The sequence below is a fragment of the Loxodonta africana genome, chromosome 7, assembly GCF_030014295.1.
Source record: "Loxodonta africana isolate mLoxAfr1 chromosome 7, mLoxAfr1.hap2, whole genome shotgun sequence".
Lineage (NCBI taxonomy): Eukaryota > Metazoa > Chordata > Mammalia > Proboscidea > Elephantidae > Loxodonta > Loxodonta africana.
Genome location: NC_087348.1, coordinates 120,917,858 through 120,938,300, shown reverse-complemented (window position 1 = coordinate 120,938,300; position 20,443 = coordinate 120,917,858). Strand labels below are relative to the sequence as shown.

Genomic DNA, 20,443 nt, shown 5'->3' with positions numbered 1-20,443 from the left:
ATTAGATAATAGCTAAACTATGCTTAATTGTGAATAAGTAGCAGTAGATCCTAAAGGAAAAAAAAAAAAGTTTTTCATAAAGTGTAGAAAATCCTATATATGATTTTTTTTCTTCAAATTGAAATGAGATGATATAGCTAGCATGCATTTTTTTTTAACATGGAAAAAATTGTTCCATATCTTAATATACCAGAGTTTAGCATTATGTTCTCCAGTTAATACACAATTTCTTTAATTAAAATTGTCAACAGGCATCTGGGAAGACAGAGACACCATAGATCTGAGAAAGACAGACACCAGATAAGTGAGTCATAGTATCTGCAGTTTGGAGTGGTTGTTGCATCACAGTAGTGATTACTGGCAGGAAAATAAGTAGAAGAAAAACAAGGTGGAGAGAGTGCCAGATAAGGCATGGGAAAAAAGAAGGAAGATCCAATTAGTGCCAAAGAAGAGTGCAATGAAAAAATTTAAAATGACACTAGGACACCTGATGTCCTAAGAGAAAAAGTCAAAGCACGGGGTTGATAAATTTATAAGATTAGGAGCTGAGACTTTAGGATTATTTAGTTCCATCCTTTCTTTTTATAGGTTGGTAAATTGAGGCACAGATAACTTTCCCTAAGTCATATAGCTAGTTAATTGTAGATTCAACCCTAGACTCCAGGTTTCCTGACTTCTAAGCCAATGTTATTTCCAAGAAATTACCACGGGATAAAAAGTTTGGGTAGATAGAAATGGCCTAGAACCAAAGGAACAAATCATTTTATCAGTCAAAAGGTTGAACAAATATTCTTAACGGTATATTATTTCTTTCTTTTTGAGCTTCCTTTTACCTCCCAGGAGACACATTCTAGAATCCACACACACATACACACACATACAAAAAATCAAGTTTATAATGTAGAAATAATAGTATTCAGCTAGTTTAGTTAAAAAAAAAAAAAAGAGAACAAGAAACTGTATTTAAATAAAGCAACTTCATGTGAATAGTCACCTCGATGTCAAAGAATTATTCTTAAAGTTTTCAATTTAAAAAGCCAGTCGGACACAGGATTCCACCTCCAGTAATGTCAGAGTAGCATGTATAAACTAACCCTCAGACATATAACCCTCACAGATACAAATTATAAACTCATAACAAAATATAAAAACAACTATTTAAAGGCACTGGAGAATGACCAAAAGCCTGAGAAAACTGTAGGAGAATTAAATCTTGGAAGGGGAGCACTGCACATTTCACCCGAAAGTACTCCCTAGTCGTCATGGTGTGCAGCAGTGGTCACAGCCAGGGAGAGGCCATGGAGCTTGTGGAGGAAAGGCTGAGGGCAAGAAGGCTCCCCATCACCAAGATGGGAGGCTTGGTCATGGACACGAAGATCAAGTTTTGAAGATCTATCTCTTCTCCAGGCTCATCAAGGAGCTTGAGATCATTGATTTTTCCTGGAGATATCTCTTACAGATGAGGTTTTGAAAATTGTGCCTGTGCAAAACCAGACATGTGCTGGCCACTGGATCAAATTCAAGGCATTTGTTACCATTGATACTGTAACAGTGCTGTCAGTCTGGGCATTAAGTGCCCCAAGGAGTTGGCCACTGCCATCTGCAGGGGCCATTATTCTGGCCAAGCTCTCTGTTGTCCCCGTGCAAGAAGGCTACTGAGGAAACAAGACAGACAAGCTCCACGTTGTTCTTTGCAAGGTGACTGGCCACTGTGGCTCTGTGCTAAAGTGCTTCATCCCCACCTTCCCAGAGTCACTGGCATCATTGTGGCCCCATGCTCAATGAACTGCTGTTGATGGCCAGGAGCTGCATTGCCACCCTTGGCAACTTCACCAAGGCCGCCTTCAATGCTGTCTCCAAGACCTACAGCTATCTCACCCTTGGCCGCAGGGAAGAGACAGTGTTCACCAAGTCTGCATACCAGGAAGTCACAAACTATCTTGTAAAAACACACCAGAGGCTCTGTGCAAAGGACCCAGCCTCCAGCTGTGAGAACCATGTAGTGTTTCTGTAAAAGAAAAATAAAATGAACTAATTAAGTCTGTTTTTTAAAAAAATGTGTGACATAAAGACCAAAATAATTAAAATTAGAAGTAGATAAATCTTCAGTCAAACTTGAAGACTTTAACAGCAGGTGAAAATGTTAATAAGAATACAGATGATCTGAACACTTAAAATCAACTTGACCTAATAGAGATTTGGAGCTATGGTGGCACAGTGGTTAAGAGCTACCACTGCTAACCAAGAGGCTGGCAGTTCGAATCCACCAGCTGCCCCTTGGAAACCATATGGGACAGTTCTGCTCTGTTCTATAGGGTCGCTATAGCTGCAATGAACTTGATGGCAGTGGGTTTGATTTTTTTTGGCAGGGGGGTGGTAGCCAGCAACTGCAGAATGCGTATTCTCAAGTGCACATGGAATGCTCTTCATGACAGGCCATACAAGCCATAACACAAGTCTTAATGATAGTCAAAAAATTGAATTTTTATAGACTGTATTCCCTGACCAAAGCACAATTAAAATAGGAATAAAAAGCAGAAGGAAATCTAGGAAAGTCTCCATGGAATGTAAACAATCCACATCTAAGATGAAATCATGAGGGAAAAATAAATAAATAAATATATCAAATTGAATGATAATGAAAATACACCATATCAATATTTGTGTGCTGGAGGTAAAGCTGTGGTAATTAGAGAAAATTATAGATTGAAATATTTATATTATAAAAGGAAAAATATATTTATACTCAGTGATGCTCTGTTACCACCGTAAGAAGCTAGAAAAAATGAGCAAATAAAGCACAAACTAAATAGGAAGAAGGACGAAGGCAGAAATCAATGATATAGATTAGCACATAAACAATGAAAAAATTGAAATGGCAAAACTTGATTCTTTTTAAAAATGGATACAATTGACATACTCTGAGCAAGGATGAGACTTACTGGAAACCTGCAATAATCAAAACAGTGCAATACTGGCATTAAGAATCAAAAATAGATAGATGGAACAGAATAGAGAGTTCTAAAGTAGATCCACAAGGAAGACCAGTCGAAACGACTATTATTCAAATTTACACACCAACCACTAAGGCCAAAGATGAATAAATTGAGGATTTTTATCAACTTCTGCAGTCTAAAATTGATCAAACACACAGTCAAGAAGTATTGATAATTACTGGTGATTGGAATGTGAAAGTTGGAAAGAAAGAAGAAGAAGCAGTGGAAAATATGGCCTTGGTGATAGATACGATGCTGGAGATTGCAAGACAGAATTTGGCAAGACCAATGACTTCTTCACTGCAAATACATTTTTTCAACAACATTTTTTCAACTTCGACTATCCACATGGAGCTAGCCAGATGGAATATACAGGAATAAAATTGACTACATCTGTGGAAACAGACTATGGAAAAGCTCAATTTATCATCAGTCAGAACAAGGCCAAGGACCGACTGCAGATCAGACCATCAATTACTCATACGCAAGTTTTTTAAGTTCAAGTTGAAGCTGAAGAAAATTAGAACAAATCCATGAGAGACAAGGTACGACCTTGAGTATATCCCACCTGAATTTACAGTCCATCTCAAGAATAGATTTGAGGCATTGAACGCTAAAGACAAGACGAGTTGTTCAAGGACATCATACTTGAAGAAAGCAAGAACTCATTAAAAAGACAGAAGAGAAAGAAAACACCTAAATGGATGTAAGAAGAGACTCTGAAACTTGTTCTTGAACATAGAGTAGCTAAAGCAAATCAAAGAAATAATAAAGTAAAAGAGCTGAACAGAAAATTTCAAAGGGCAGCTCAAGAAGACAAACTAAAGTATTACAATGAAATGTGCAAAGGTCTGGAGATAGAAAGCCAAAAGGAAAGAACGCACTCGGCATTTCTCAAGCTGAAAGAACTGAAGAAAAATTCAAGTTGCAATATTGAAGGGTTCTATGGGGAAAACATTAAATGATAGAAGGAGCATCAAAAGAAGATGTGAGGCACATAGAGTCACTATCCCCCAAAAAATTGGTCAACTTTCAACCATTTCAGGAGGTCACATATGATGAAGAACTGATGGTGCTAAAGGAAGAAGTGTAAGCTGTACTGAAGACACTGATGAAAAGCAAGGCTCCAGGAATTGACTGAATACCCGTTGAGATGTTTCTACAAATGGGTGCAGCACTGGAAATGCTCACTCATCTATACAAGAAATTTGGAAGATAGCTACCAGAACAACCAACTGGAAGAGATCCAAATTTATGCCCATTCCAAAGAAAGGTGATCCAACAGAATGTGGAATTATTGAACAATATCATTAATATCACAAACAAGTAAAATTTTGCTGAAGATTATTCAGAAGACTTTGTAGCAGTGCGTGGACAGGGAAGCACCAGAAATTCAAGCCAAATTCAGAAGAGGACCTGGAACAAGGGATATCATTGCTGAAGCCAGATGAATTATGGCTGAAAGCAGAGAATACAAGAAAGATGTTTACCTGTGTTTTCTTGACTATGCAAAGGCATTTGACTATGTGGATCATAACAAATTATGGATAACATTCCAAAGAATGGGAATTCCAGAACACTTAATTGTGCTCATGAGGGACCTGTACATAGATCAAGAGGCAGTTGTTCGGACAGAACAAGACAATACTGTGTGGTTTAAAGCCAGGAAAGGTGTGCGTCAGGGCTGCATCGTTTCACCTTACCTATTCAATCTGTATGCTGAGCAAATAATCCAAGATGCTGGACTATATGAAGAAGAACAAGGATTCAGGATTGGAGAAAGACTCATTAACAACCTGCAATATGCAGATGACACAACCTAGCTTGCTCAAAGTGAAGAGGGCTTGAAGCATTTACTGAAGAAGATCAAAGACCACGGCCTTCAGTATGGATTACTCCTCAACATAAAGAAAATAAAAATCCTCACAACTGGGCCAAAAAGCTGCATCATGATAAACGGAGAAAATATGAAAGTTGTAAAGAATTTCATTTTACTTGGATCCAAAATCTATGCTTATGGAAGCAGCAGTCAAGAAATCAAAAGACACATTGCACTGGGCAAATCAGCTGCAAAAGACCTCTTTAAAGTGTCGAAAAGCAAGGATGTCACCTTGAAGATTAAGGTGTGCCTCACCCAAGTCATGGTGTTTTCAATTGCCTCAGCAATGAATAAGGAAGGCAAAAGAAGAATTGATGTCTTTGAATTATGATTATGTTGAAGAATATTGAATATACCATGGTCTGCCAGAAGAATGAACAAATCTGTCTTGGAAGAAGTACAGACAGAGTGCTCCTTGGAAGCAATGATGGCAAGACTTCATCTCACATACTTTGGATATGTTATCAGGAGGGACCAGTCCCTGGAAAAGGACATCATGCTTGGTAAAGTAGAGGGTCAGCAAAAAAGAGGAAGACCCTCAATGAGAGGGACTCACACAGTGGCTGCAACATTGGGCTCAAGCATAACAACAATTATGAGGAGGGTGCAGGACTGGGCAGTGTTTTGTTCTGTTGTACATAGGGTTGCTATGAGCCAGAACGGACTTGATGGGACCTAAAAACAACAAACTAGATCCACGTATTCACTGGATTTCTGTCAAAGACATCAAAGCCAAAATCTAATTAGAGAAGAAAAGTCTTTTCAACAATTGGTGGCACAATAACTGGATAACCATATGGAAAAAGATAAACCTTGACCTTTTACCTCACAGTTCACAAAGATTAATTTGAGATGAATCATAGACCTAACCATAAATGCTAAAACCAAAAGTTTTTAGAAGAAAATACAAGAGAATATCTTTGTGACTTGGGGTTAGACAAAGATTTCTTAGACTAGATACAGAAAGCAATAACTACGAAAATATATGGATAAATTAGACTTCAAAAATTTAATATTTCTCCTCAGCAAAAGACACTGTAAGAAAATTAGAAGACAAACCACAGACAGGGGAGATATGTTTGCAAAACATATATCTGAAAAAGATTACAAAAGACTCAATAATAAAAATACAATCATCACAATAAAAATGTGGGTAAAAAAAATTTTAAGAGACCCTTCAGGAAAAAAGATGTACAAATAGGTAAAAATCACTTGAAAGACTTCTCGAAATAGTTATCAGGAACTACAAATTGAAACCACAAGACACCCAGCAGAATGGTCAAAATTAAAAACAATGACAATACAAAATATTGATGAGCACATAGAGAAACTGGATTTTCATACATTCTTGGTGGGAGTGCAAAAGAGTGAAAAGTCTGGTAGTTCTTGTAACCCTACACCTACCTTATGACCTATTCCTAGGTATTTATCCACAAGAAATAAAAATATATGTCCAAAAAAAGACTGAAAGACTATACAAGAATGTTCATAGCAGCTTTATTACTAATAGCTGAGATTTGGAAATGGCAAGTGTCTATTAAGTGGTAAATGGATAAATAAACTGTTATATATTCATACGAAGTAATACTATTCTGCAATTAAAAAAACACATGGATACATGCAAAAGCATAGGTAAATTTCAAAAAGCATGTGCTGAAAAAAGCCATACACAAAAGAGTACATATTGTATTATTCTACTTACATGAAGTTCTAAATCAGTCAAACTAATCTACAGGTTGGCTCGGGGGGTCTGAGGGCACTGATTGACTGAGAAGGGGCATGAGAAAACTTCCTTGGGTGATAACATTGTTCTAAATCTAAATAGGTGTTTGTGTTATACAGGTGTATACATTTGTCAAAACTCAGCCCATGTTTACCTAAGATTTGTGCTTTCGATTGTACATATATTTTACCTCAAAAGAAGAAAACTGTAAATAAATATTGTACTAGGTTATGGAAGTAAGTCTCCTGATAGCAATTTACTCTGAAATGTATCCAAAAATAAGATGGACTCATGGATAGTTAGAAGGATGGGGGATATTCCACATTGTGGTAAATTACTGGCCATTCTCCTTATTAATTTACAATCTGTTAAATCATGAGGGTATACAATTAACTTTAAATGAAAAGAATACAGGCATATTTCATTTTATTGTGCTTTGATTTACTACACTTTGCAAATACTGCATTTTTTACAAATTGAATGTTTGTGGCAATCCTACATCAATCAAGTATATCAGTAGTATTTTTCCAATAGCATGTGCTGACTTCACGTTTCTATATCACATTTTGGTAATTCTCCCAATATTTCAAAATTTTTCATTAGTGTTATATCTGTTATGGTTTCTGTGGTCAGTGATCTTTGATTTACTATTGTAATTGTTTTGGGGCGCCAAGAACTGTGACCATGTAACACGGCAAATCTAATAAATGTTGTTTGTGTTCTGACTGCTCCACTGACCAGCTGTTCCCCTGTCTCACTCCCTCTCCTCTGGCCTCCCTATTCCCTGAGACACGACAATATCAAAATTATATTTATATATAATATATATACCCATTGTCATCAAGTCGATTCCAGTTTATAGCCGCCCTATATATATATATATATTTTTTTTATAGGACAGAGTAGAACTCCCCATAGGTTTTCCAAGAAGCAGCTGGTAGATTCGAACTGCTGACTTTTTGGTTAGCAGCCAAGTCGTAATCACTACACCACCAGGGTTCCACAATTGCACCACCAGAACTCTGGAATAACCCTACGATGGCCTCTAAGTGTTCAAGTAAAAGGAAGAGTCACATATCTCTCACTTAAAATCAAAAGCTAGAAATGATTAAGCTTAGTGAGGAAGGCATGTCGAAAGCTGAGATAGGAAGAAAGCTAGGCCTCATGTGCCAAACAGCCAAGTTGTGAATGCAAAGGAAAAGTTCTTGAAGGAAATTTTAAAAGTGCTACTCCAGGGAACACACAAATGATAACAAAGCAAAATAGCCTCATTGCTGATGTAGAGAAAGTTTCAGTGATCTGGATCAAAGATCAAACCAGCCACAACATTCCCTTAAGCCAAAGCCTAAGCCAGAGCAATGCCCTAAGTCTCTTCAATTATATGAAGGCTGAGAGAGGTGAGGGAGGTACAGAAGAAAAGTTTGAAGTTAGCAGAGGTTGGTTCATGAGGTTGAAGGAAAGCCATCTCCATAACATAAAAGTGCAAGGTGAAGAAGCAAATGCTGATGTAGAAAGTGCAGCAAGCTATCCAGAAGATCTAGCTATGATAATTGATGAAGGTGGCTACACTGAACAACAGATTTTCAATGTAGACAAAACAGCCTAATATTGAAAGAAGATGCCATCTAGGGCTTTCATAGCTAGAGAGGAGAAGTCAATGCCTGGCTTCGAGCTTCAAAGAACAGGCTGAACCTCTTGTTAGGGGCTAATGCAGCTGGTGACTTTAAGTCAAAGCCAATGCTCATTTACCATTATGAAAATTCTAGGGCCCTTAAGAATTATGCTAAGTCCACTCTGCCTGTGCTCTATAAATGGAACAACAAAGCCTGGATGGCTGCATATTGTTCACAACATGGTTTACTGAATATCCTAAGCCCACTGTTGAGACCTACTGCTCAGAAAAAAGGATTCCTTTCAAAATATTACTGCTCATCAACAATGCACCTGGTCACCTAAGAGCTCTGATGGAGATGCAGAAGGAGGTTAATGTTGTTTTCATGCCAACTAACACAACTTCCATTCTTCAGCCCATAGATCATGGAGTAATTTTGATTTTCAAGTCTTATTACTTAAAGGAATACATTTTGTAACGCTATATCTGCCATAGATAATGATTCCTCTGATGGATCTCGGCAAAGTAAATGTAAAACCTTCTGGAAAGGATTCACCTTTCTAGATGTCATTAAGAACATTCGTGATTCATGGAAGGAGGTCAAAATATCAACATTAACAGGAGTTTGTAAAAAGTTGATTCCAACCCTCATGGATGACTTTGAGAGGTTCAAGGCTTCAGTGGAGGAAGTAACTGCAGATGTGATGAAAATAGCAGGAGAACTAGAATTAGAAGTGCAGCCTGAAAATGTGACTGAATTGCTGCAATCTCATGATAAAACTTGAATGGATGAAGAGTTGCTACTTATGGATGAGCAAAGAAAGTGGGTTCTTGAGATGGACTCCACTCCTGGTGAAGATGCTGTGAACATTATTGAAATGGCAAACAAAGTATTTAGTTGATGAAGTGAGGCAGGTTTTGAAAGGATTGACTCCAATTTTGAAAGAAGTTTTACTGTGAGTAAAATGCTATCAAATTGCATCACATGCTATAGAGAAACCTTTCATGAAAGGAAGAGTCAATCAATGCAGCAAACTTCATTGTTGTCTTATTTTAAGAATTTGCCACTGCGACCCCAATGTTCAGCAACTGCCACCCTGATCAGTCAGCAGCCATCAACATTGAGGCAAACCTTCCATGAGCAAAAGCATTATGACTCACTGAAGGCTCAGATGGTGGTTACCATATTTTAGCAATAAATTATTTTTTAATTAAGGTATGTACACTTTTTTTTTAGACATAAAAAAGACTTAAAAGACTAAGTATAGCTTAAACATAACTTTTATATGCACTGGGAAACCAAAAAAATTGTGTGACTCTATTGCAGTGATCCGGGCCCAAAACCACAGTATCTCCAAGGTATGCCTACGAAGACATTATCTGGTCCACAGAAAACACCTTGATTACCCTACCCCTGATCCATAGGGCAGAGATTTATGTTTTTATTAACTGACGTATCTTAAGTGGCTGAAACAGTGTCCAACACATTATAAAGTAAAATAAATAAATAATGTGTTACCATTGAGTCAATTCTGATTTATAGTGACCCTATGGGACAGAGGGAAACCCTGGTGGCCTAGTGGTTAAGTGCTACGGCTGCTAACCAAGAGTCTGGCAGTTCGAATCCGCGAGGCTCTCCTTGGAAACTCTATCGGGCAGTTCTACTCTGTCCTATAGGGTCGCTCTGAGTTGGAATCAACTCTACGGCAGTGGGTTTGGTTTTGATTTTTCACAGGACAAAGTAAAACTGCCCCATAGTGTTTCCAAGAAATAGTACTCAATACATATTTATTGAATGGCCTGAATGTCAAAATTTTATAGAGACTGGAGGCCTCCAAATGATTTTCTTTACGATTATGCCCCAGGCCAGTCCTGCCCTTAACAACTGAACAATGTTGGAAAGGATAAAAATCGTTCTACTCACAGCCTAGAGCATGTATCCAAATCTACAGTTGTGAGGCCTATGTTCAGTTCAACAGCTCTGTCCCCTCTGCTACTACCTTGAAAGATTTACTCACTGTAAAAAACACTGGGCTATGACTTTTATAGGCAGTAGGCACTTTTGCCTTTGTGGGCCCCTTTCTTAATAAAAAATGTTAAAAATTATATTTTATGACCAAGCTGTTGTTGTTGAGTTGATTCTGACTCATTACAACCCTACAGGACGAGCAGAACTGCCCCATAGCGATTCCAAGGAGCACATGGTGGATTCAAACTGCCGACTTTTGGTTAGCAGCCTTTGCTCTTAACCACCGCACCATCAGGGTTTCCATTTTATGACCATGTTAGTATAAAAACAAGTATAATCCAGACTGGATTTATTCTTATATACTCATTATTATTATATCCATTTTTTCTTCTGCTTTTAAGATACCAAATTGTTTTAATTCTCATGGGCCCTTACAAGTATCAGGGGCTCTAGGCATGCCTAATGGATGACTCAACCCTGACAGTAACAGTTCCTTTTTGAATTTGTTTTGCTTTTTAATATTTTATTTCCCCTCCCCAACACCCCAACCATCTCAGGTCATCTTTTCAATAGTTACAACGTGTACTTTGGGCTCTACTCCCTGACTCCACACCTTTTTTAATAATCTAATAGAAAATTTCTTTTCTTCAACAGACCTTTTAATTTCCCTCTCTGAGAGTAGAGAAGTCAGCCTGTTACACATTTATCTTCCTCCTTCAAAGCCAAGCTTGACCAGGAAGCTTCTATTGACTTAAGAGAGAGTGCAGTTTAATATGCTCCGGGCGTTTGAATGAGAGCAGTGCTGATATGCTCCTTGTACTGTTACCTAATACAAATGAAAAGGCTGCTACTTCTCATGTAGTCCTGAAAGGAATTTAAAAATAAATATGACTAGTAATCTTTTCCTACATTAAAAAAGGCACATCAGGGAGTCTAGAAATTTTAGAAAATATTAACATATATTACCTTTTTCTAGTTCTAAATCCAAAGAACATTGAAGCTGATCATTACTCTAGGAGAAGCACAGACTAAAACCATTCAGTTCAATATATGTATTTTGAGAACCTACTGTATACTGTGCTCTGTCTCTGGCACTCGGAATACACAGAAGTGAATAAAGCGCTAACTCTACCCTTGAGGAACTTGAAGTCTATTAAAAATATATATGTAAAATTTTTTTTTATGTGGTTGCCACAGAGTCCACTCCAGCTCATGTGCTTCAGAGTAGAACTGTGCTTCATAGCGAAGGGAAGAGAAGACAGCTAATTCAAAAGATAATGTCAATAAAATGTGGTACATGCCATGATTGGAAAATGCACAGGGAATGAGTGTCATCTCAGCAAAGAAGGCTTCAGGGATTATCCCCAACTATCTTCTCATCTCATATGAGGATTATTAGGCATCCACATTCACGCCCATGTAACCTGAGTTACATCCTTGTAGGCAGAGTATATTTCCCCATCCCTTTGTCAGGCTTGGCCATTTGATTTGCCTGAGCGAGTGGACTATGAACAGAAGTGACACTGTGCTGATTCCAAGTAGAAGATTCAAAGTTGATGGCTTACTTTGGTTTAGTCTCCTGCATTTCTTCCTTTGATACGAAAATAGAATGTCCTAGGCAGGGATAATTCCTTTAGCGTGGAACCTAGAATGAGAAGATATGGATATCTAAACAGTCTAACTAGGCTGAGGTGCACGAAAACTGTTCCACACAGAGATTTTTTTTTTAATACAGCAAAAGCTGACTAATACAAAGAGATTGGACAATCACAGTTTATCACAGCTTTTCTGTATGACCAAGCCATACATTTAGACCTTAGAAGCAGGAAGTATGTTATTTGATTGACATTAGTAAAATTACTGGGGAAATGCCCAAAAAAAAAAAAAAAAAAAAGTTTACTATGGTTCTTTAAAAAGGTTCAGAAGATCATTAAAAAAAAAAAAGATGGATAAAGTCTGTTTTGGAGAAGTTCTTGTGAAATTTGTACACTCATACTTTTCTGAAAGCATTATAATTTGGTCCCAAGATTTCAGGGGAGTAATTATAAGAACTATAAAAAAATATTTCTGGTTTGGCCCAATAATCCCATTCCTGGAAATATGTTTTAAGGAAATAATATTTTAAAAATAGGAAAAAAAATCTCAGTTTTCCCTGCGATTATCCATAACAGTATAAAGTTATAAAATTTATGCACCTATAAGACAGTAATAGGGACATATTAGGCAAGGTATGATAAATCAGCTGTATGGAATATTATAAGATATTAAAGTTGTATTAATGAACACTGGGCAGTAATGTGGCAAAGATTTATGAAGTACTGTTAATTCAAAGGACAACTATGTAAAATATGTAAGCATATGTGTTAAAATGAAAATAGAAGTCCATTATATTCTATTGCCCTAGTCCAACTACTTTTAATGTTTTTTTAGTGTGTCTGAGAAGTATTTTGCATCTGGTATTTTGTGTATTGAAAGACATAATAAAGACCTAAATAAATGGAGATACACATACCATGTTTATTAATACCAGTTGCAATCGAATCAAGATGTGTGTCATAAAAGTGTCACTTCTTCCCAATTTGATCTAGAGATTCAAAATAAAATCATCATAAAAATTTCCAACAGATTTCATAGTTGAACATGAAAAGCTGATTATAAAATTTATGTGGAAGGGCAAACAGCCAAGAATAGCCTATAAAGGTTAATAAAATCGCCATTAAAAACTATACTAATGATAATAGACTGTAGGCCTATTCCCACACCATTACTGCACCTCCTCAAAGCAACCAATGGAACAGACTGGAGAAAATATGGGAAAACACCCAAATAGAAATTGAAACTGGCTTTGTGATACATATATTGTTACTAACCAGGTGTTAGGGATGGAATATGCAGTAATTGGTGGTCAAAAAACCAGACAACAATGTCAGAACCTAGAAACAACATAAACCCATCGAAGATGTTTATGTATTGGCTTTGTTTGTTTTATGCTATAAAAATAATGTTGAATAGCTGCAACAGAAACTGTATGAACTGCAAAGCCTAAAATTTCACTATTTGGACCTTTACAGAAAAATTAGCTGACACTACCATACGTAAATAAAAAAAAAGAAAGATTTGTCATCATGGATTAACCGAAACTATAACGTTAAGTGAAAAAAGCAAGTAGCAGACAGATAGATAGAGTATGACACAAATTATTTTTGTTTTTTTAATTTAATTTTTTGTGTGTGTGTCGTGAAAATATACACAGTGAAACATACTCCAATGCAACAATTTTTTTATTTTTTTTATTGTGCTTTAAGTGAAAGTTTACAAATCAAGTCAGACTGTCATACAAAAAATTATAAACACCTTGCTATATACTTCTAATTGTTCTCTGCCTAATGAGACAGCACACTTCTTCCCTCCACTCTCTCTTTTCATGTCCATTCGGGCAGCTTCTGACTGCCCCCCACTCTCTCATCTCCCCTTCAGACAGGAGATGCCAACATAATCTCACGTTTCTACTTGATCCAAGAAGCTCATTCTTCCCCAGTATCATTTTCTATCCTATAAAAAATCCCTGTCTGAAGAGTTGGCTTTGGGAATGGTTCCTGCCTTGGGCTAACAGAAGGTCTGGGGACCATGACCTCTGGGGTCCTTCTAGTCTCAGTCAAACCATTAAGTTTGGTCTTTTTAAAAGAATTTGGGTTCTGCATCCCACTGCTCTCCCAGTCCCTCAGGGGTTCTCTGTTGTGTTCTCTGTCAGAGCAGTCTTCCATTATAGCTGGGCACCATCTAGTCTGTGGTTTATGTGGTCCTTTCTGCCTCTTGGGCTCATAATTTCCTTGTGTCTTTGGTGTTCTTCATTCTCCTTTGCTTCAGGTGGGTTGAGACCAATTGATGCATCCTAGATGGCTGCTTGCTAGAGTTTAAGACCCCAGACGCCACTCTCCAAAGTGGGATGCAGAATGTTTTCTTAACAGATTTTATTATGCCAATTGACTTAGATGTCCCCTGACACCATGGTCCCCAAACTCCTGCCCCTGCTACGCTGGCCTTCGAAGTGTTCAGTTTATTCAGGAAACTTCTTTGCTTTTGGTTCAATCCAGTTGTGCTGACCTCTCCTGTATCGTATGTTGTCTTCCCTTTACCTAAAATAGCTCTTATCTACTATCTAATTAGTGAAAACCCTCTCCCTCCCTCCCTCCCTTCTTCCCTCCACTGTCTCCTAACCATCAAAGAATATTCTCTTCTCTGTTTAAACTATTTCTCAAGTTCTTATAGTAGTGGTCTTATACAATATTTGCCCTTTTGCAACTGACTAATTTCACTCAGCGTAATGCCTTCCAGATGCCTCCATGTTATGAAATGTTTCACAGATTCATCATTGTTCTTTGTTGATGCATAATACTCCATTGTGTGAATATACCATAATTTATTTATCAATCCATCCATTGATGGGCACCTTGGTTGCTTCCACCTTTTTGCTATTGTAAACAGTGCTGCAATGAACATTGATGTGCATATATCTGTTCATGTAAAGGCTCTTATTTCTCCAGGATGTATTCCAAGGGGTGGGATTGCTGGATCGTATAGTAATTCTATTTCTAGCTTTTTAAGGAAGCACCAAATTGATTTCCAAACTGCTTGTACCATTTTACATTCCCACTAGCAGTGTATAAGTTTTCCAGTCTCTCCACAACCTCTCCAACATTTATTATTTTGTGTTTTTTGGATTAATGCCAGCCCTGTTGGAGTGAGATGAAATCTCATTGTAGTTTTGATCTGCATTTCTCTAATGGCTAATGATCGAGAGCATTCTCTCATGTATCTGTTAGCTGCTTGAATATCTTCTTTAGTGAAGTGCGTCTTCATATCCTTTGCCCACTTCTTGATTGGGTTGTTTGTCTTTTTGTGGTTGAGTTTTAACAGAATCATATAGATTTTAGAGATCAGGCGCTGGTCGGAGATGTCATAGCTGAAAATTCTTTCCCAGTCTGTAGGTGGTCTTTTTACTCTTTTGGTGAAGTCTTTAGATGAGCATAGGTGTTTGATTTTTAGGAGCTCCCAGTCATCTGGTTTCTCTTCATCATTTTTGGTAATGTTTTGTATTCTGTTTATGCGTTGTATTAGGGCTCCTAACGTTGTCCCTATTTTTTGTTCCATGATCTTTATCGTTTTAGTCTTTATGTTTAGGTCTTTGATCCACTTGGAGTTAGTTTTTGTGCATGGTGTGAGGTATGGGTCCTGTTTCATTTTTTTGCAAATGGATATCCAGTTATGCCAGCACCATTTGTTAAAAAGACTATCTTTTCCCCAATTAATTGACACTGGGCCTTTGTCAAATATCAGCTACTCATATGTGGATGGATTTATACCTGGGTTCTCAATCCTGTTCCATTGGTCTATGTACCTGTTGTTGTACCAGTACCAGGCTGTTTTGACTGCTGCGGCTATATAATAGGTTCTAAAATCAGGTAGAGTGAGGCCTCCCACTTTCTTCTTCTTTTTCAGTAATGCTTTGCTTATCCAAGGCTTATTTCCCTTCCATATGAAGTTGGTCATTTGTTTCTCCATTACATTAAAAAATGACATTGGAATTTGGATCGGAAGTGCATTGTATGTATAGATTGCTTTTGGTAGAATAGACATTTTTACTATGTTAAGTCTTCCTATCCCTGAGCAAGGTATGTTTTTCCACTTAAGTAGGTACTTTTTAGTTTCTTGTAGTAGTACTTTGTAGTTTTCTTTATATAGGTCTTTTACATCTTTGGTAAGATTTATTCCTAAGTATTTTATCTTCTTGGGGGCTACTGTGAATGGTATTGATTTGGTCATTTCCTCTTCGATGTTCTTTTTATTGATGTAGAGGAATCCAGCTGATTTTTGTATGTTTGTCTTATAACCTGAGACTCTGCCAAACCCTTCTATTAGTTTCAGTAGTTTTCTGGAGGATTCCTTAGGGATTTCTGTGTATAAGATCATGTCATCTGCAAATAGAAATACTTTTACTTTCTCCTTGCCAATCCAGATGCCCTTTATTTCTTTGTCTAGCCTAATTGCTCTGGCTAGGACCTCTAGCACAATGTTGAATAAGAGCGGTGATAAAGGGCATCCTTGTTTGGTTCCTGTTCTCAAGGGAAATGCTTTCAGGCTCTCTCCATTTAGAGTGATGTTGGCTGTTGGCTTTGTATAGATGCCCTTTATTATGTTGAGGAATTTTCCTTCGATTCCTATTTTGCTGAGAGTTTTTATCATAAATGGGTGTTGGACTTTGTCAAATGCCTTTTCTGCATCAATTGATAAGATCATGTGGTTTTTGTCTTTTGTTTTATTTCTGTGGTGGATTACATTAATGGTTTTTCTAATATTAAACCAGCCTTGCATACCTGGTATAAATCCCACTTGGTCGTGGTGGATTATTTTTTTTTGATATGTTGTTGAATTCTATTGGCTAGAATTTTGTTGAGGATTTTTGCATCTATGTTCATGAGGGATATAGGTCTGTAATTTTCTTTTTTTGTAATGTCTTTACTTGGTTTTGGTATCAGGGATATGGTGGCTTCATAGAATGAGTTAGGCAGTATTCCGTCATTTTCTATGCTTTGAAATACTTTTAGTAGTAGTGGTGTTAACTCTTCTCTGAAAGTTTGGTAGAACTCTGCAGTGAAGCCGTCCGGGCCAGGGCTTTTTTTTGTTGGGAGTTTTTCGATTACCGTTTCAATCTCTTTTTTTGTTATGGGTCTATTTAGTTGTTCTACTTCTGATTGTGTTAGTTTAGGTAGGTAGTGTTTTTCCGGGAATTCATCCATTTCTTCTAGGTTTGCAAATTTGTTAGAGTACAATTTTTTGTAATAATCTGATATGATTCTTTTAATTTCAGTTGCATCTTTTGTGATGTGGCCCTTCTTGTTTCTTATTTGGGTTATTTGTTTCCTTTCCTGTATGTCTTTAGTCAGTGTAGCCAATGGTTTATCAATTTTGTTAATTTTTTCAAAGAACCAGCTTTTGGCTTTGTTAATTCTTTCAATTGTTTTTCTGTTCTCTAATTCATTTAGTTCAGCTCTAATTTTTATTATTTGTTTTCTTCTGGTGCCTGATGGATTCTTTTGTTGCTCACTTTCTATTTGTTGAAGTTGTAGGGACAGTTCTCTGATTTTGGCTCTTTCTTCTTTTTGTATGTGTGCATTTATCAATATAAATTGGCCTCTGAGCACTGCTTTTGCTGTGTCCCAGAGGTTTTGATAGAAGTATTTTCATTCTCGTTGCATTCTATGAATTTCCTTATTCCCTCCTTGATGTCTTCTATAACCCAGTCTTTTTTCAGGAGGGTATTGTTCAGTTTCCAAGTATTTGATTTCTTTTCCCTAGTTTTTCTGTTATTAATTTCTAGTTTTATTGCCTTGTGGTCTGAGAAGATGCTTTGTAATATTTCAATGTTTTGGATTCTGCAAAGCTTTGTTTTATGACCTAATATGTGGTCTATTCTAGAGAATGTTCCATGTGCACCAGAAAAAAAAGTATATTTTGCAGCAGTTGGGTGGAGAGTTCTGTATAAGTCAATGAGGTCGAGTTGGTTGATTGTTGTAAGTAGGTCTTCCGTGTCTCTATTGAGCTTCTTACTGGATGTCCTGTCCTTCTCCGAAAGTGGTGTGTTGAAGTCTCCTACTATAATTGTGGAGGTGTCTATCTCACTTTTCAGTTCTGTTAAAATTTGTTTTATGTGTCTTGCAGCCCTGTCATTTGGGTGCATAAATGTTTAACATGGTTATATCTTCCTGGTCAATTGTCCCTTTTATCATTATGTAGTGTCCTTCTTTATCCTTTGTGGTGGATTTAAGTTTAAAGTCTATTTTGTCAGAAATTAATATTGCTAGTCCTCTTCTTTTTTGCTTATTGTTTGCTTGATATATTTTTTTCCATCCTCTGAGTTTTAGTTTGTTTGTGTCTCTAAGTCTAAGGTGTATCTCTTGTAGGCTGCATATAGACGGATCGTGTTTCTTTATGCAGTCTGAGACTCTCCGTCTCTTTATTGGTGCATTTAGTCCATTTACATTCAGCGTAATTATAGACAAGTATGTGTTTAGTGTTGTCATTTTGATGCCTTTTTATGTGTGTTGTTGACAATTTCATTTTTCCACTTACTTTTTTGTGCTGAGACGTTTTTCTTTGTAAATTGTGTGTTCCTCATTTTCATAGTATTTGACTTTATGTTTGCTGAGTCGTTACGTTTTTCTTGGTTTTTATTTTGAGTTATGGAGTTGTTATACCTCTTTGTGGTTACCTTAATATTTACCCCTATTTTTCTAAGTAAAAACCTAACTTGTATTGTCCTATATCGCCTTGTATCCCTCTCCTTATGGCAGTTCTATACCACCTGTATTTAGTCCCTCTTTTTGATTATTGTGATCTTTTACATATTAACTTCAATGATTCCCTGTTTTGAGCATTTTTTTTTTAATTAATCTTAATTTGTTTTTGTGATTTTCCTATTTGAGTTGATATCAGGATGCTCTGTTCTGTGACCTTGTGTTGTTCTGGTATCTGATATTATTGGTTTTCTGACCAAACAATTTCCTTTAGTATTTCTTGTAGCTTTGGTTTGGTTTTTGCAAATTCTCTAAGCTTGTGTTTATCTGTAAATGTCTTAATTTCACCTTCATATTTCAGAGAGAGTTTTGCTGGATATATGATCCTTGGCTAGCAGTTTTTCTCCTTCAGTGCTCCGTATATGCCATCCCATTGCCTTCTTGCCTGCATGGTTTCTGCTGAGTAGTCTGAACTTATTCTTATTGATTTTCCTTTGTAGGAGACCTTTCTTTTATCCCTGGCTGCTTTTAAAATTTTCTCTTTATCTTTGGCTTTGGCAAGGTTGATGATAATATGTCTTGGTAATTTTCTTTTTGGATTCTTTTTACTGTTCTGGTGAAGTCTTTGGATGAGCATATGTGTTTGATTTTTAGGAGCTCCCAGTTATCTGGTTTCTCTTCTGCATTGTTAATAATGTTTTGTATACTATTTATGCCATGTGTTAGGGCTCCTAACATTGTCCCTATTTTTTCTTCCATGATCTTTATCGTTTTAGATTTTATATTTAGGTCTTTGATCCATTTTAAGTTAATTTTTGGACATGGTGTGAGGTATGGGTCTTGTTTTATTTTTTTGCAGATGGATATCCAGTTATGCCAGCACCATTTGTTAAAAAGACTGTCTTTCCCCCATTTAACTGACTTTGGGTCTTTGTCAAATATCAGCTGCTCATATGTGGATGGATTTATGTCTGGATTCTCAATTCTGTTCCATCGGTCTATGTATCTATTGTTGTACCAGTACCAGGCAGTTTTAACTACTGTGGTGGTATAATAGGTTCTAAAATCAGGTAGAATGAGGCCTCCCACTTTATTCTTTTTCAGTAATGCTTTACTTATCGGGGGCCTCTTTCCCTTCCATACGAAGTTGGTGATTTGTTTCTCCATCTCATTAAAAAATGTCGGTGGAATTTGGATCGGAATTGCATTGTATCTATGGATCGCTTTTGGTAGAATAGTCAATGCAACAATTTTTATATGTACAATTCAGTGACATTGATTACATTCTTCAAGTTGTACTACCATTCTCTCTATTCTTTTCCAAATTATTCCATCATTTACATAAACTCGCTTCCCCCCAAGATGCTTACCTAACCTGCCCATTTACTGTTGTCAATTAGATCACATATACATAGTTCTTTCAAAGAGCACAATGGTCAAGGTAAACCTTTTCCTTAGGCTGGGCTCTCTAGAGAAACAAACCAGTAAAGCATATAAATATATGTATAAAAAAAAACAAACCAAACCCATTGCCATTGACTAAATAGCAACTCTATAGGACAGAGTAGAACTGCCCCACAGAGATTCCAAGAAGCGCCTGGTGGATTCAAACTACTAATCTTTTAGTTAGCACTGATAGCACTTAACCACTATAGCAGCAAGTTTTCCAAATATATAGAGAGAGACCTTTATATCAAGGAAATGGCTCATGTGCTGTAAGGTTGGAAAACCCAAAGTGCGTGGGTCAAGCTGGAGGCTTCTCCTGACTCACATAGCTGCAGGGGCTGGCAAACTCAAGACCAGCAGGTCAGACAGCAGGGTTCTGGCTCACAGGTTGTGGAGACTGACGAATCCCAAGGTCGGCAAGCAAGATGTCAGGTAACTGCTAGCAAAGTCCCAAGAATTGGAAGTCAGATGAACAGGAGCTAGCTGCAGGATCCAGAGTGAGCAAAAGCCCAAGAGCCTTGCCA

At 37.1% G+C, this 20,443-nt stretch overlaps 2 pseudogenes; both read left to right on the top strand.

The window, feature by feature from the left end:
- Window positions 1-1,210: 1,210 nt before the first annotated feature.
- Window positions 1,211-2,003, top strand: LOC100654145 (small ribosomal subunit protein uS5-like; annotated as a pseudogene).
- Window positions 2,004-7,636: 5,633 nt separating this feature from the next.
- Window positions 7,637-11,700, top strand: LOC135232206 (tigger transposable element-derived protein 1-like; annotated as a pseudogene).
- The last annotated feature ends 8,743 nt before the right edge of the window (window positions 11,701-20,443 follow it).